Source organism: Hordeum vulgare, chromosome 1H (assembly GCF_904849725.1).
Source record: "Hordeum vulgare subsp. vulgare chromosome 1H, MorexV3_pseudomolecules_assembly, whole genome shotgun sequence".
In the NCBI taxonomy this organism is placed as follows: Eukaryota; Viridiplantae; Streptophyta; class Magnoliopsida; order Poales; family Poaceae; genus Hordeum; species Hordeum vulgare.
The window spans coordinates 498,310,240-498,327,324 of record NC_058518.1 but is presented as its reverse complement, the minus strand read 5'-3'; positions in this window follow the sequence as shown (position 1 = coordinate 498,327,324).

Here is a 17,085-nt window from a genome sequence, read left to right as displayed (position 1 = left end):
CACTCCTGCTGAAGCCTACAGTTATAAATCCGTGAAAATCGCACTCAACTACCGATGTGGGACTGAAGAGATGCAATGTACTGCAGGATGCACAGTTCCTCTTACCCGTGTGGACGCCGGCGCCTCACACCGCCGCGAGCGCGTCTCCACACGGCGATGGAAGGACGGGAGCGTATCCCGCTCGCCTCCTGCGCGCGCTAGCTCCATATCCTCATCCCCCGTCTCCGGTCGCCGGTGATCGATCTGCGCCCTCGCCGTCTCCGCGCCAAGAGGAGGCATCGGAGCAGGAATCCGGCGAGAACTTTTTGTTTATAAGTGTTGCCGGGGGAGGGATGAGGCGGCGGAGGGGAGGCTGCGGCCGGCCGCCGTCGCATTTGCGATGGTTCCGGGCAGGAGGCTCGTCGGAGGGGGTCGAAGACGAACAGGTCGACGACGAGTATAGTTTTTTTTTTTAAGCAACGACGACTAGGGGTGTGCTATTTACCCAAATCACTATTTAGCGAATACATCTTTCAACTATTACTCCCACCTTCATAGATTGTAACAAGTGACGCACTGCATGCGTGTCAGAGTTTTTTCTTTTTTCGTAGATCCGTATTTTTAAAACGTTTTATCTCCTAAACCGTGCGTTCAAATCTCGAACCGTTTTCACCGTTGGCTTTCTCGCATCGAGATCTTTAAAACTAGATCCCATGTTGATAGGTTTTGACAAATATTTTTTCATTAAAAAACCAAAAGAAAAAAACCGGACGAAAAAACCATGCCTCACGCGATAGAAAAAAAAACAAAAAACGCGTTTTTTTTTTCCTTTTGGAGAGGTTCGGGAAGGCAAAATTGTGCCTCTCATGTAAGCAAAACCGTACCTCTTGCAAAGAAAACGAGCAGAAAACGCATTTTTTCTCCTTTTCGGGAGATGCACGGGCATGCATCTCGCAAAGACAAAATCCTGCCTTTCACGGAAGGAAAATCGTGCCTCTCGCAAAAAAAACAACCATAAAACGTGTTTTTTCCCTTTCGGGAGACGCACGGGCGTGCCTCCCGCGAAGGCAAAATTGTGTGTTTCGCGGAAGCAAAACCGTGCCTCTAGTAAAAAAACAAAAAACGCGTTATTTTTTCCTTTCCGAAAGGCACGGGCGTTCCTCTCGCGAAGGCAAGACCATGCCTTTCGTGAAAGCAAAACCGTGGCTCTCGCAAAAAAAATAAAAACGAGTGTTTTTCCTTTTCAAGAGGCACGGTCGTGCCTCTCCAAAAAAAATCAGAAAACGAGTTTTCGCGTTAAAAAAACGCGTTTTTTCGTGATTTTTTTCGTTCAAAAGTTACGAAAGACCGATGAAAAACCATAACATAAAAAAAATCGAAAAAAAACCATCCAAAAAAGACGAAAACGCATGCGAAAAAATAAAAATCCGAAGAAAACGCTCAAAACGCGACACGTGACGGTGGCTGGAAACGCGCCAAGTGACGACGTGCGGAAGCGATTGTTGGGGTCATGCTAGTTGCTCCCGCTATTTACCGGCCCGGTCCACTGGTATGTAGCTGGCCTGAGAAAGACACATGAACCCAACGGGCCTGGAAGTCTGGAATTTACCATTTGTTTCATCTAGATTCTTCGATACTTTAATTAGGTCGAAATCATTGAGGAGCATTCTTTGTAAAGGTCATTTTTATCTTTTTCGGTTGCGATAAATAATACTCCTCTGTTCTAAAATAAGTGTTTTAAGTTCAGTACAGTTTTGTACTATAGTTAATACTCTTGTAATGCATGCGCCTCTATTGCATGCGCGTCACTTACACAATTTTATAGTTTTTTTTAATTTAATTTATTTATTTAAAATGTTTGAACTGTTAAACCGTGCGTTCAAATTTTGAAACGTTTTCATCATTGGATTTCCCTACGTTCAGGTCTTTAAAATTAGATCTCATGCTGATAGGTTTTTGATAAACTTTTTTTTCATGAAAAAAAGATGAAAAAATAGAAGCATGAGCATGTTTTTTTTGTTTCCAAAAGGCATGACCGTGCCTCTCGCATAAGCAAATCTGTGTCTCTTGTAAAAGGAAAAAAAATATGTTTTATCGTTTTCAAGACGCACGGACATGCCTTTCGCGGAAGCAAATTCATGCACATCTTGAAAGGAAAAAACATCCATAGAAGAAAAAAAAATGTTTTTCTTTCATTTCTGATAGGTATGGTCGTGCCTCTCGTGTAAACAAAATTGTGCCTTTCGTGAAAGGAGAGAGAAAATGCCTTTCTCGTTTCAGAAAGGAAAGACGGTGCCTCGCGCGGAAACAAAATCGTGTCTCTCACAAAAACAAAAAAAATGTTTTTTTCTGTTTCAGAAAGGCACGGTCGTGCCTCTCGCGGAAGAAAAAGCATGCCTCCCACGAAAGAAAAAATGCGTCTTTTCGCACAATTATATTTTTACCAAAAACTGAGAAAGATTGATGAAGAACCAAAAAACATAAAAACATACAAAAAAAACTTCCTAAAAATTCGAAAACGAGTATGAAAAAATAAAAATAAAATAAATCTGAAGAAAACACGCAAAACGCGACACTGACGACGGCTGAGAGCGTGTCACACCCATCCCAGAGACTCATGTACACCCGAAAACATTAAAGGTGGTCAGGTGGGAAGGGCGCAACCTACTATAGGAGCAGTGGAGCACATTGTACTCCTATAGGCATGTCGTAATGTCGCTCACTTGTAGTGTGAGGGAATTGTGAGACATTGGCTCGTTGATGTGTGCGAGGGCGCGATATTTGAGATGACAACAGGAGGATGCGGTAGTCATGCCACTTTGGACGGTTGGTCGAAGTTCTAGGCTGAGATGAAGCGTGGCACATCCACGTCGAGAGCTTGCACACGCATGTGCACGTCATTTTATTCATCGTCGCCGCCTTATTCTTAATAGATGATAATATGCATCCTATTTTGAATCATAATATGTGTTCTATGTTTTGAATGGATGACTATAGGATCAACATGGTCAATTGTTGCAGGAAAAAAATGACCAATGTGAAAAACTTGGGTGTCTTGTTAATGACTATATAACATTATTTCACTGGAATTCCCAAGGAGTGGTTGATTTTATAGTCGCAGAAAATTTTAATTCAATTGAAACATACAAGTGTACACTGTACAAGTTGGTGCCCTTGTAAGTTTGTTATTGTAGAAAAAACCAAATATATGTTGAAGCACAAAGGTGTATGTAGGTCAGCGATAAGTACAACAAAATCCCACTACTTATCCACTACGCGAGTACTCACTACTCATGTCACCTGGATAATTCTCTATCCAAGCTGGGTTGCACGATTTCTTTGTCATTTTATATGTGCAATCTGAAATAAAGAAAACAACATTTGTACTTGATAATGTGTGTTTATTTGTTTGAAATGTATGTTACAAGTGGTGTTGTATTCTGCTACCAGGTGCTGAGCACGCACACATTTTGCTTCACACTCATATCTTGTATATCTAAAATAGCTAGCTCTCACTAACATGTTTCTCTCAATATGGATGAAAGAAAATCCCTCCTTAACATGCAACTATGCATAATAAAAACCCACATCAACATGCAAACATGCATGCATGGAAAATTCCATTATATTAAGCAATTTACATTTATTTCTTATATTCATTCAAAAACTATTATTTCAAATATTCATGTTATATATAACCAAAACATCATTGAAATATTTTCAAACATTTCCGCAACAACGTGCATGACATCATCTAGTTATTGAATGTTTATTAACAAAACAACCAAGTTTTTATTGTGAAAACCTCATTAAATGGGTGACGAAAAATATTTTAAGGCGAAACCTTGTAGACATCTTATCCTAGAACTTTATAGTTCTTAATCATAGACTAGAAATCTCCACCGAGATATTGGGTTAGATGGCACTTTGGAGCACAAAATCTCAAGACTTTTAAGTATACAATCATGAACACAAACACATGCATACACCTATAAGTTTTCCAAGCGTCAAAAAGTAATTTGTGGATGAATATGATTATCTTCCTATGTTTTTCATCTCTCATATTAACATAAATCAGTTTTTATTATTCTGTATGATGCACTATCTCAGAAGGTACAACCAATGCAACTGTTGTTGTGAAACACCTTTCAAATTTAGTGTTGTGATGACAAATGTTATAGAATGCATAACTATTAACATTGTATTCTAAAATCTAGCATTAAAACATTGTGGTTAATTTTGCTTAGTGTAATATGAGAAATATTATATAACAAACAACAACTTTTATTACAAATAGTTCAATTGAATTTATTTTAATCATTCCTCATCCCCATCCAACCGTCGTCGCTGCTAATCAACATGTACTTTACTTTCTCCTTGCGTACGTTGCAACCACTTTACACCATAAATGTCATATGTATTTTTCTCATCGTAGCTTGCCCGTTCCAATTTTGTTGGCATACTTATACTCTTGGGCGGCACCATGCATTTATGCGGAAGAGGCGAAAGGCAATCGAAGGTGAGCACCAACGAGGCGCGACGTGAGAGATGCAACATAGTGGCCATGCATGCTTGCGAGTTGTGGACAAAAATAGTACATTGCTATAATCTTGGGCCTTGTTGGGCCTATAATCGGGGTGAAATGAACTAAGTACACTAGTCAAAATAACAAATCTAAATTGAACCGGTCAAGGAAAATTAGCATACACGATAGGGAAAATCAATTTCAGCGCTCCATTAGTAGCGAGCATAGAAAGCGGAAAGATTAATGACAACACACACCCATGATAGGTCATTATTTATATCAAACTGCGACCACACATGGATGAAAAATTGGAACCTAAAGGATATGCTCCCACCCTTCTTAGTTCAACCAAATAAATTAAAATTTCAAAAGCGGGATGAACTATGAAAACTTAGTTCATTTGGTTCAACTATAAGTAGGGTCATAGGGTACCCTCGAGGTTCCATGTTTGCAACAATAACACCACACACACCTAAGTTGGTTTTGTAAAAAATTATGAAGAACGACTATTTGATGGCCTTGAATGAACTCGCCACAACCATTATTCAGGTTCAACCGTTCAGGTAAGTCCGGTTTTGAGTTATCCACTTATTACTCTATTTCAAGATATGATTGATGGCAATTCATTCCAAGTATCGAGCTGAAGCCTTGGTTGCGCCGATGTAGTTCTGTTTCTTTCCAATTGTCCCATCTCTCTAAAATCAAAGTAGTATATGGTTTGTATCGATCCACGTGGTTAGTAATGTTTATCCTTCATGTTCTTCTCTTCCATTCCCTTCTCTCCACGAGGAACGTCGGTTTCCCCTCGACGACATATAAATCCAAAAAAGGCGGAGGTGAGATGATGTGAACACAAAGTAGACATTTTGTGGGCGCGAACTAGGCGACAACTCGAAAGGGCGGTGGTGGATAGTGCTGGCATAGCAATGGTGTATGAGAGATTTGTTTTTCTTAATTCAATTTTCTGGAGCCACCTACAATTTCCACAACACTTGACAAATATTCAGAACAACCCTCAAAAGCCTCCTAAGGGCCCCTAGGGGGGCCGATTTGTCGGGTTCTCCAAACTTGAGGGTCTCAAATGGAGGCCATTCAACCAATTCGTGTGAACCTCAGGGGGCTCCGCGGACTTGCGCAGTGCACAACAGGTATGGTATGTACCGCATGCGATGCGACTAGCACCTTGCTGCTCGGTTCAGGCCGAGATCTACCCGCGCGCGGGCACACCCATCTAGTCCGGTGAGCTGAGGCGACCCACCACCGACGCCGCACCCGCCACCAATGGGCAATGGCCAAACCCACTGGTAGAAACTCGTCGCCGTCGTGCGCCCCGATGTTGGGGAACGTCGTACGGAAAACAAAAAATTTCCTACGCACACGCAATACCTATCATGGTGATGTCCATCTACGAGAGGGGATTTCCGATCTACGTACCCTTGTAGATCGCACAGGAGGAAGCATTAAGAAACGCGGTTGATGTACTGGAACGTCATCACGTCCCTCGATCCGCCCCGCGAACCGTCCCACGAACCGTCTCGCGATCTGTCCCACGATCCGCTCCGATCTAGTGCCGAACGGACGACACCTGCGCGTTCAGCACACGTACAGCGCGACGATGATCTCGACCTTCTTGATCCACCAAGAGAGACGGAGAGGTACATGAGTTCTTCGGCAGCGTGACGACGCTCCAGAGGTTGGTGGTGATCTCGCCCGAGCTCCGCAGAAATACGATCTAGAGGAAAAACCGTGGAGGTATGTGGTCGGGCTGCCGTGGCAAAGTTGTCTCAAATCAGCCCTAATACCTCAGTATATATAGGAGGGAGGGGGAGGGACCTTCCTTGAGGCTCAAGAGAGCCCCGAGGGGTCGGCTGAACTAGGGGTGGAGGAGTCCACCTCCAATCCTAGTCCAACTAGGATTGGAAGGTGGAGTCCTTCCCTTCCTTCCCACTTCCCCTTTTTTTTCTTTCTCTTTGATTTCTTTATCTCCTGCGCATAGGGCCTCTTGGGCTGTCCCACCAGCCCACTAAGGGCTGGTGCGGCACCCCTAAGGCCTATGGACTTCCCCCAGGTGGGCTGCCCCCCCCCCCCCCCCCGCCCCCGGTGAACATCCGAAACCCATTCGTCACTCCCGGTACATTCCCGAAAATGTCCGAAAACTTTTCGGTAATCAAATGAGGTCATCATATATATCAATCTTCGTCTCCGGACCATTCTGGAAACCCTCGTGACGTCCATGATCTCATCCAGGACTCCGAACAACATTCGGTAACCAACCATATAACTCAAATACGCATAAAACATCGCCGAGCCTTAAGTGTGCAGACCCTGCGGGTTCGAGAACTATGTAGACATGACCCGAGGGACTCCTCGGTCAATATCCAATAGCGGGACCTGGATGCCCATATTGGATCCTACATATTCTACAAAGATCATATCGATTGAACCTCAGTGCCAAGGATTCATATAATCTCGTATGTCATTCCCTTTGTCCTTCGGTATGTTACTTGCCCGAGATTCGATCGTCAGTATCCGCATACCTATTTCAATCTCGTTTACCAGCAAGTCTCTTTACTCGTTCCGTAATACAAGATCATGTGACTTACACTAAGTCACATTGCTTGCAAGGCTTGTGTGTGATGTTGTATTACCGAGTGGGCCCCGAGACACCTCTCCGTCACACGGAGTGACAAATCCTAGTCTTGATCCATACTAACTCAACGGACACCTTAGGAGATACCTGTAGAGCATCTTTATAGTCACCCAGTTACGTTGTGACGTTTGATACACATAAGGCATTCCTCCGGTGCCAGTGACTTATATGATCTCATGGTCATAGGAACAAATACTTGACACGCAGAAAACAGTAGCAACAAAATGACACGATCAACATGCTACGTTCATTAGTTTGGGTCTAGTCCATCACATGATTCACTCAATGACGTGATCCAGTTATCAAGCAACAACACCTTGTACATAGTCAGAAGACCTTGACTATCCTTGATCAACTGGCTAGCCAACTAGAGGCTTGATAGGGGCAGTGTTTTGTCTATGTATCCACACATGTATCTAAGTCTTCATTCAATACAATTATAGCATGGATAATAAACGATTATCTTGATAAAGGAATTATAATAATAACTTATTTATCATTGCCTCTAGGGCATAATTCCAACAGTCTCCCACTTGCACTACAGTCAATAATCTAGTCCTCACATCGTCATGTGAATTACATTGTAATAAATCTAACACCCATATACAGTTCTGGTGTTGATCATGCTTTGCCCGTGGAAGAGGTTTAGTCAGCGGGTCTGCCACATTCAGATCCGTGTGCACTTTGCAGATATTCACGTCCTCCTCCTCGACGTTGTCGCGGATGAGGTTGAAGCATCGTTTGATGTGTTTGGTCTTCTTGTGAAACTGTGGTTCGTTTGCTAAGACAATGGCACCCGTGTTGTCACAAAACAGGGTTATTGGATTCAGTGCGCTCGGCACCACTCCAAGATCCGTCATGAACTGCTTCATCAAGACACCCTCCTTAGCTGCCTCTGAGGCAGCCATGTACTCCGCTTCACATGTAGAATCAGCTACGACGCTTTGCTTGGAACTGCACCAGCTTACCGCACCCCCATTAAGAATAAATATGTATCCGGTCTGCGACTTAGAGTCGTCCAGATCTGTGTCAAAGCTTGCATCGGCGTAACCTTTTACGTCGAGCTCTTTGTCACCTCCATATACGAGAAACATCTCCTTAGTCCTTTTTAGGTACTTCAGGATATTCTTGACCGCCGTCCAGTGATCCACTCCTGGATTACTCTGGAACCTGTCTGCCATACTTATGGCCAGGCTAACGTCCGGTCTAGTGCACAACATTGGATACATGATAGAACCTATGGCTGAAGCATAGGGGGTGGTACTCATATGCTCTCTATTTTTATCAGTTGCTGGGCACTGAGTCTTACTCAATCTCGTACCTTGTAAAACTGGCAAGAACCCCTTCTTGGACTGTTCCATTTTGAACCTCTTCAAAACTTTATCAAGGTACGTGCTTTGCGGAAGTCCTATCAGGCGTTTTGATCTATCCCTATAGATCTTTATGCCTAGAATGTAAGCAGCTTCTCCTAGGTCCTTCATAGAGAAACTTTTATTCAAGTAATCCTTTATGCTCTCCAAAAGCTCCACATCGTTTCCAATCAGTAATATGTCATCCACATATAGTATTAGGAATGCCACAGAGCTCTGATGTCAGCTGTGCTTCCCTGGCAACGGCGCCAGGAATAGTCGTGTCAACGGCACCAGGAATCCTTCTGCTGCAGCTACGCCTTAAGGGACTTCCTAGGCAAATATGCAAAGGATTTCCCCCGTGGCCTTCGAGCCTTGCGTTGGTGTTCCCTCGAAGCAGAAAGGATGATGTAGCACAGCGGTGGTAAGTATTTCCCTCAGTTTGAGAACCAATGTATCAATCCAGTGGAGGAGTATCACAAGATCCTGCACAAACACAAAGAACCTGCTCCCAACGCTATGAAGGGGTTGTCAATCCCTTATAGATTGTTTGCCAAGTGAGAACTGAAAGCAGCAAAGTAACAAAGCAAAGTAAAAGCAGAGGTGTAAACGATAGATGTGAATAGACCCGGGGGCCGTAGTGTTTACTAGTGGCTTCTCTCATGAAAGCAAGTAGACGGTGGGTGAACAAATTACTGTCGAGCAATTGATAGATCCGCGCAAAGTCGTGACGTCATCTATGGAAATGATTATATCTATAGGCATCACGTCCAAAACAAGTAGACCGATACTGTCCGCATCTACTACTATTACTCCACACGTCGACCGCTATCCAGCATGCATCTAGTGTATTAAGTCCAAAAGAACAGAGTAACGCCTTAAGCAAGATGACATGATGTGGATGGACAATCTCATATCAACGCTAGAGCCCATCTTGTTACCCTTGATGGCAACTACTTAATGTGTGCCTTGCTGCCCCTACTGTCACTGGGAAAGGTCACCACATGGTAGAACCCAAAACCTGGCACTTCTCCCATTGCAAGAATCATAGATCTAGTTCGCCAAACAAAACCCAAGACTCGGAGAGACTTACAAGGATATCAAATCATGCATAAAAGAAATCAGCAAAGACTCAAATATATATCATAGATAATCTGATCACAAATCCACAATTCATCGGATCTCGACAAACACACCGCCAAAGAAGATTACATCGGATAGATCTCCATGAAGATCATGGAGAACTTTGTATTGAAGATCCAAGAGAGAGAAGAAGCCATCTAGCTACTAACTATGGAGCCATAGGTCTGAAGTGAACTACTCACGAGTCATTGGAGGGGCGATGATGATCAAGAAGAAGCCCTCCAACTCCAAAGTGTTGGGTAACATAGTTGAAAGTGCGTTATATCGACTAGAGGGGGGGTGAATAGGAGATTTCTAGAATTTCATCACTGAGGAAATTCCTTTTGAGGAAATTCCTCACTGATGACTAACTTACAGCGGAAACAGTAAAGGATCAGACGTGCAAACGTTCAGAACAGCAGTACTTCAGAGTGAAGAATGTGAAAACAGATTGCACAGTAAGCAGGCACGCAGAATACAGATGATGATCAACTATCGTGAAGAATTTGGGGTTGAGGAAATTCAGAGAAAGTCTTCAGCAAATTCTTCAAACATTCACAGTGAAAGTCATCAACACACAATACAAGAAAAGTAAAGAGTTGAGGAATTAGAACCCGTTTCTGAGTGAAGACTGTTGTTGATGACCCAGTTCCAACTGATGTGACAGTAGTACATCTGGTTTGGAGCGGCTTGGTATTGAAACCAAAGGACACCCAGTCCCGGGACACACAGTCCCTACCGTATTCTCCTTGAGCTAAGGACACACAGTCCTCTCCCAACACTCGTGGTAAGTCTTCAGGGCAGACTTCCAAACCCTCACAAACTAGGTCACCCGGCGATCCATAATTGACTGGTGGAAAGCTCTAGACCATGACACCTAACCGTCTGGAGGATGCACAGTCCTCAAAGGTAAAAGGCTTCAGTCCCACACAGGAACAACTTCTTCAGTGATGCTCAATCACTAGGTTTGGTTTGTGGTTTCGGTGTATGGGGTATTTCCTCACTGATGAATTACTCTTGAAAGCTCTGAGGAATTTGGGTTGCTCTTATGACAAGTGTCAGTTTCTAATGGAGCAGCCAACCAGCTAGTGGTTGTGGGGGTGGCTATTTATAGCCTGGGAGCATCCCGACATGATTTGACACTAATGCCCTTAAATAATATGACCGTTGGAGTGGATAAGACCAGTGACTTGGCGTGGTTATCGAAACGGTCGGGACCCTCAACTGTGAGAGTCCTCATGTCACTCATATTCCTCACTTGAGGCTTTTGGTAGGATTAGGCTTGGGTTGAGCATCATGAGGAAATCCATTCCATAGTGTTACTTTGACCCCCTTTAACAGTACGGTGTTCCTATTCATCAAATGCGAAGAAAGTAAAACAGAAAACGTAAATGTTCACGCTTCAATTTCTTCAGAATGATTTTCTTCAGGAACCACCAGTCTTCTCAATATCAGTATCTTCATGAGGAATATCAATTTCATCGCAGATTCCTCTTGATTCATTTCTTCAGCTTCAGACCAATTTCTTCAACTGAAGATATACATTTTTAGGGGTCGATATTCTTCAAATATCTCAAACTCCTCAATGACTTATAGATCATGTGTACACTCACAAACACATTAGACACTTAACCTATAAGTCTTCAAACCACCAAAATCACTAAGGGGCACTAGATGCACTTACAATCTCCCCCTTTTTGGTGGTTGATGACAATTAGGTTAGGTCTTCAACAGGGATCGAAAATATGAAGTGTAAATACTCATTTGTGGAATTTGAAAACAAGATTCAGAGAGACTCCCCCTGAAGATGTGCATACCTTGATGATTTTGCTTTTATAGCAAATGCACATTGATGATTTATATCATGGAGATCTCCCCCTGAGTCCTGTAAATCATGCATACATATAACATATCATATGAGGAAAATGAAGATGCATGATGGAAAATGGTATCTGACGAATTCCAGCATGCGTGCATTAAAACTAGAGGAATAAGCATGCGAAGAAAACCGTTCAAAAAGCGTCAGAGTTCCATCGGGCTTAAGTTACAACTCATTACATAAAAACTTCAGAAGAGCCAAGAGTTTGTAACTTAATATAGTTTATAAGCCCAAAAAAATTTCCCGCTTGAAGACTAACTCTCGAGTTTCTCCCCCTTTGTCATCAAGTGACAAAAAGGGACAAACTGAGGACTAACGCCCGTGAAGACTTCATTTCTTGGCGGTCGAGGAAGAGCCGTGATGCTTCTTGGGAGTAGTCTTCTTCCTGGGGCCGGTTGCAGTGTCAAGTTGTTCCTCATCAGATTCAGCAGTGCAGAATGAAGAAAAGGAGCTGTCTTCAAGGTATGGCACTGGAATGGGCCTGAACTTTCTCTTGGGAGGCCACGACCAGTCAAAGTCCTGCTCAAAGTGCATTTCTTCAAGCTCAGTCTGGGTCTTCAGATGTGCAAGTGTAGCCCAGGTGCGATCGAAAACCTCATGCAGATAGTGATGATTAAGCTTCACATCGTTCTGAGTTTCAGTGAGGGTTTTCACAATGGCACCAAACTAGCGTTTGGCCCATTTGTGGTTGTGATCCACCTTCTGGTGAAGACTGAGGTGGAGCTCTCTGGTGTTCAGCACACGAGGAGGAACATGGCTTGTTGGACGAGTCTCAGTATCGTCCCATGAAGAATATGCTTCTAGCTCTCTGAACTGGCCATCAAGGGGCCTGCTGCCTTCTTCAATCACAGATTTTCCTTTTCCTTCAATGGGCTCGAAAGTCTTCTTGTTGACCCGGATAGGAGGCATATAACCAACATGGTTTTGACAATCAGCATGGAAGTTGATGCTTGTCCTTGTCCTGATGAATCTCATGATCCACGGGGCATATATCTTGTGATCATAGGGGCACATGGCATTGTCGGCCAAAGTCCCCAAGAAGAAATCATGGATATTAATAGGAATACCGTGAATGATGTTGAAGAGGATATTCTTCATGAGGCCTACAACATCTTCTTCATCGTCATGGCCTTTGATTGGCGCGAGCACACTGCAGAGGATTCTGTAGATAGACCGGGGTGTGTACTTGAGCTCATGGACGAGGAATGTGGTTCTTGAGGGTTTTCCCGCAGCCAAAGGCTTCATGAGGACTTCCATTATTCCATTTGGCAGCTCACGCTCACCATAAAGCTTCACTGCCCCATCTGAGGGAATTGGTACGGGCAGTTCTCTGAGAAGTTCAGAAGCAGGAGCTTTGTAGTGAGTATTTTGGGACATCCAGTCAAACACCCAAGTGTTGATGTCATCAGCGTTGCCAGATATGTGCAGAGTGGCATAAAACTGAAGAATGAGCTCGCTATTTCAGTCTGATATGTCTGAGCACATAGGGAGCAAACCTGCATCATGGAGTACACTGAGGATTGGTTCCATGCAAGGTATTTCTTCAAGCTCAACATGAGGAATGTGCCGGTGCTGAAATATCTTGTTGCGTCCACAGAGCACAGAGGCATAGTAGTTCATCTGGGTCCTTGTCCAAAACTTCAGATGCCTCATGTGAGGCTTGTCATAAGGGTTATCGCCGATGAAATACATGTGTTCTTCAAAGAAATCTTCTTTCTGAAACTTTGGACGCTTGGAGAATGGCTGGCGCTGAACTGGTTTGAGATTTTGCTGAGGAATGGGGGAGGAGACAACCATGGCAGTCTCTGGGTTGAGCACAATGAATTCATTGTCTTGGGCAGGTACATTTTCTTCAGCATTTCCCTCAATTGAGGAATTTCATCAGCTGGTACTTCTTGCTGGAGAGATGATGCTTGCTCTGGTTGAGCTTCAGGCTGAGGAATTTCTGCATCTTTCTCATTTTGAGGAGTTGGGTCAGCCTGTTCCTCATCTTGAGGAGTCTGCTCAGAATGTACATTTTCCTCAGCATGTTTTTCTTCAGCTGGCTTTGTGGCAGAAGCAGTTTCATCAGCTGGTGCAGCTAGTGCTTGATCAGTCTCTGTCTGAGGAATAAGAGGTTGAAGACTGTCATCAATCTGGATTTCCTCATCAGTGTGTTCCTCAGAGGCGACATCCTTCATTTCCTCATCTGCCCTTGTAGCTGGGTCATCAATGACGACCATTTCATATGAAGGTGCGACATTTAGAGGCACGGGGTCCAGAGGGGCAGATTCTTCAGTTTCTTTGTGGCGCTTTGCCTCTGTCTCTTCCACTGCTGAGGAGGCTTTTCTTTTCTTTGCTTCCTTTTCAGCAACCCTTGTTTTCTGCACGTCTGATGCAGACGGAGTTATCTTCTTCACCTTTGAAGCTTTTGGTGAAGGTGTTCTTTCTTCAGATTCTTCAGCTGGTAGTGAGGAACCAGCTGGAACAGAGTCATCAGCCTGCTTTGATGAGGCAGCTGGATCAGGAGCAGTCTCATCAGTGGTTGCAATTTCATCAGTTGCAGTTTCCGTGATGATTTCTTCAATGGCCGGTTCATCAACACGGTGCTCTTGGTGTTCTTCCTCAGCTTGAGTAGTTTCCTCCTCATTAGGAGATGCATCTTCTGGCTGCTCAACCAAGGGCTGAGGGGTTGGTGCTGGGGGTGGGTTTCTTTTGTTGTAGTCATCAACGGCACTAGTGTCTAGCTTGATGAAATTTCTCTTGATGCTTTTGCGATCTGACAGCTTGGCGTACTTGTTAGTTAGTACTTGCAGCTCTGCCTGGGTTAACACCAGTGCATCAGGATTAAGTTTGAGGAGATTCTGCCTCAGGAATTTCTCCTTTTTGGCCTTTGGAACCTTTGCTTGCCGGGCCTGCTGTTCTTTCCACTTGGCTTCATTTATGAAGGTGGCCACCATGTGGCTGATGCCAGGAGGAAGTTTCAAATCATCAATGGGAGTGTTTGGATCCTCATACCAGATATTGATGTAGTCAAGGAGGACCTTGGGGTCCATGGCCAGAGGAATAGCACTGCGTGATGCTTGAGCAACCTTTCTTGCTTGTTTCTGATGATGGCTTGCAGGGTTTCATCATCATATTCATCACTCCCCTCTGATGCAGACGGGACTGCGATGATTTTGCTGGGGCTGGGCAGAGGTGCACGTTCAGTAGCTGCCAAAGTCTTCATAAGTGGTGTTGAAGACTTTGTCTCCGAGCTAGTTGCAGCTGGGAGTGAGGAGCTGGAGCTGGCGGTCGTAGGTTTCACGACATGCTTCTGTACTGGTTTTTCTTGAGGCTTTGGAGGTGGAGCTGAGGATTTTGGTGCTGAGGAGATTGGTGCAGAGGGTTTTGGCGCTGATGGTTTTGGTGTTGAAGGTTTTAGAACTGAGGGTTTTGGAGCTGAGGGTTTTGTGACAGAAGCCTGAACAGACTTCTCTTGAGACTTTGGAGCCTTTGGCTTTGTTGGCGCAGACTGCATTTGAGGAATCTCTGAGCCTGAGGTTTCTGCAGCTGAGGAATGAGCAGCACCGGAGGCAGCAGTTGAGGATTCATTGAATTTCCTTAATGCAGCTTCTGCTTGCTTCTTGAGCTTGGCCAGATGCTTTTCCTTTTCATCTGGATAGTCATCAATGGTCTTGAGGCTTGATGGATGAGCTACTTGATGATCCTGAAGTGGGGCCCTTCTGCCAGGAGGCTTCAAAGCGAATTTCTTCGCATATTTGGGAGTCACAAACCTGTACTCCTTCCATTCCTTCGCCCATCGGCGTTCAATCTTCTGCAACCTTATCTTTCTCTTGGCCATTGTCTCATGTTCATCAGGCGTACAATAGTCCAAGTATATGTCCTCAGGGATATCAGCAGCTGTGTTCTGCTCCAGTTTCTTTCCTCCCTTCTGTTTTCTTTCTTCCTCCATTTTCTTCAGTTGAGGACTTTGCTGATGATTTTGAACTCTTGATGATTCTGAAGAGCCTTGAAGAGTTTCTTCCAGAAACGCTGCAAATGAGTTAATGTGATGAGAACCGAGAGATTCATCAGCTGACATGTGTGTACCTGTAAACAGAGTATGGTTGCGAGGAATTTGGAGAGGTCATATGCGTTCTCAGATTTGAAGAAAATGAAAAAGTTTGACAGTTTGAGGAATATAACCAGTGGTTGAGGAATTTGCCTAAGCATACTGTTCTTGGGTTCCAGAGTTGTACATATCCGAAAATTCGCACAATTGAGGAATCTCGTGAAAATCTTAGATGCTTAGCTAGTTCATCAATGATTGCGGTGATAGGTGGTGTTTGAGGAATCATGTGCGCATCGTATCTTGAGGAAAAACAGATTTCACATAGAAGATGTAAAATTTCAGATCTAATCTGCTGTAAAAATGGGATATATTTACCCTGGAAGGTGCGTACGAAGAACACAGAAAGTAGTGTTGGATAGGCTCTTCGTTCGAGTGTCCAATGCACCCTAACTTGGCGGCAGAGGACGTCTACGGCGGCAGAGGACGAAGATGGTCCGACTCCGGCGTGATTCTGGCGACGAAAAGGTTGAGGCAGTGAAGCTCTTCCTCACCGGCGACAAGACTACCAGCGGTGGCGCTAGGGTTCGGTGGAGTGTGCTGTGGCAGGAGAGCGATGAGGCGAAGAAGAGGATACCGAGGGGGATAAGGACATATTTATAGCCCAAAAGTTGCTGTTTGGCGCGAAAGTTTCGGACCGAATAGCCCCTGCCTCTACGTCTCCACAGGACACGTGTAGCTCCCATACGATGCGGTGGAGATAGTGGAGATCGTGGTTATCCGATCGTGGGAAGTGGGGGTTCAGTTACTGTGCCTTTAAAGAAAACAATTTTTGAAGATTTGAGGATTTTCGTTACAAAATCATCAGCTGACAAGGATGCAGTGAGGATTTTGAACAAAGTTTCAAATAGAACGCATATGAAGAATTGAATAGATTGGATAAGTATAGCATAGAGGGAAAGTAGGGTCCGATCACATTCACTTAGCAGAAACATCAACTTGAAGAAATAGCAATGAGTGAATGCTGTTGAGGATTAGAAATCTCAGTCTACCTAGGCAAATGAAAGTCATCAAGTGTTTTTGAAGATTTTGTAATAGATCATCACAATGAAGAACAGCTGTTTTGAAGAAAAATGCATTGTGAGGAAATTGATCATTTGAAGAAAATCAACTTGAGGAATTTCACATTGGGCGGTGGCGTTACCCACCATATAAGAATGTTGATTACAGACGCCGCGTACAATTGTCGTAGGGCCCTGAGAATCAATTTCTTCGTTAATTTCTTCACATTCAGAGTGACTTTCTTCATCAGTTGAAGAAAATCGTTTCATCATGTGTTGCACATCTAAGTCATCAACTTTGCATAAGTGTTAGGATGTGTGCATGTTTTTACAAAACATTTGAAGACTCTAAGATATTTAGCTCACACGCAACTTGCAAAACCTTTTCTCATCCAAGGGCTTAGTGAAGATATCTGTCAGTTGATCATCAGTCTTCACATGGTCGATGAGGATATTGCCCTTGAGGACATGGTCCCGAAGAAAATGATGA